Source organism: Adiantum capillus-veneris, chromosome 11, assembly GCF_014529385.1.
Source record: "Adiantum capillus-veneris isolate H3 chromosome 11, ASM1452938v2, whole genome shotgun sequence".
NCBI lineage: Eukaryota > Viridiplantae > Streptophyta > Polypodiopsida > Polypodiales > Pteridaceae > Adiantum > Adiantum capillus-veneris.
In genome coordinates this window covers 106,710,874-106,712,518 of record NC_140941.1, presented here as the reverse complement: position 1 = coordinate 106,712,518, position 1,645 = coordinate 106,710,874, and the positions used below count along the sequence as shown (strand labels likewise).

The 1,645-nt window shown below is 42.5% G+C and overlaps 1 pseudogene; it reads right to left on the bottom strand.

The window, feature by feature from the left end:
- Positions 1–272: 272 nt before the first annotated feature.
- On the bottom strand, positions 273–1,016 carry LOC147447790 (small ribosomal subunit protein eS4 pseudogene; annotated as a pseudogene).
- Between the last annotated feature and the right edge of the window lie 629 nt (positions 1,017–1,645).

Genomic DNA, 1,645 nt, shown 5'->3' with positions numbered 1-1,645 from the left:
CATTGAAGATATTGAAAACACAACCTTAATCCTAATAACAAGCTTGGATACACCCATCTTAAGTGTTCCAAAAGTAAAAGAATCGTAGCATTAGAAATTAGCTTGAGCTGAAAAATGAGTTTGGCATGAGCATAAGCCAAGCGTAGAAATTGTAGCATTTAATTAGCTTGAGCTTAAAAACGATTTTAGCATGAGCATAAGCCAAGTGCCTAAGCCTAATTCAAAAAACTCACGTGTCAAGAGACCCTAGTACTATACCTCAAAAGGGAGCATCAAGTCACAGTTCCCTTCAGAGCTCTTGCTCTCTTCTTGGGTGCTTCTTCCACAATAGACAGCTTAATACCCTTGTCTCTGGGTATAGTCACCCAAGGCTTGCTTCCTTTACCAATTAAAGTAAATTCATTACCAAGCCGGGTGGCAAACCTTGACCGGCGGCATCTTGTACGTGCACAATTTCAAAACTTCCCTTATGCTTTTCATGGTGCTTGATAATACCAATCATGCCTCTATTGCGACCACCGATAACCATAACAATGTTGCCAATGTCAAACTTGATGAAATGTACAACCTTTCCAATCACAATTTCAATTTTAATGGTGTCATTGGCCTTGATAAGGGAATTTGGATAGCGAATGGTGCTCCCATCAAATGTAGTGATGTAGGGAATCCCTTTCTCATTGAAGTAGGAAGCTCGGACCTTGCATAGCTTGTAATTAGACTCTTCAAGTTGGCTGATAGAGTGCAAAGTCATAAAGCAACCGGAAGTTCTCTTCGATTTTTGTGATGGATACAACATCCATAAACCCAATAGGATAGCATTTGTCCATTCGTACTTTCCCATCCACAGAGATGAGTCGTTGCATCACAATGGCAACCACTTCACGATGTCCACGACGGCCGTAGACATTCCCTGGTCTTATGAGGTCTGACAGAGTGATTGCTTTGGCACCATCAAGCTTGTCAAGCATCGAGTGTCTTGGGACATTAAGACATTTCATATGTTTCTTGAGACCACATCATGACTCTCTCTCTCTCTCTCTCTCTCTCTCTCTCTCTCTCTCTCTCTCTCTCTCTCTCTCTCTCTCTCACACACACACACACACACACACACACACATGATAGCGGGAAAAAGAGCAGTGCAATCGGGTGGCCTCTGTACTCGTGCACACTCCACAAACCACGCCTCATGCAAACAAGCAAAGGACAAAACAAAGGGGCACCACCCTAAATTAAGAGGTTTAGGGACCTCACACATAGTGCACATAGGCAAGTGAGACTTCTGGCATTATGATGGCATCAAAACATATGGCAAAACACATAGAAACGAAGCTTAGGGACCTTATGTAGCATATATATACACAAGACATCAGCTTAACAATACAACGGCATCTGATCATACATAACAAGGATATAGAGAAGCAAGCCAAGGATGGCATAATCCCTTGTAAAAAACAATCAACCCAGCAAGTAGGTATGATCCTACTAGCAACACATCAATACCTTAGAGAATGATGGCGAGGATGGTGGCCATGGAGCATGAGAGAAGACTCCTTATTTAGGTTTTAGGGCTAGTAATGTAGCATACTAGAGGGAGAGAGAGTAGAGCTCCATCCATAGATCCTCGTTGTGAGCAATGTCGTCATAG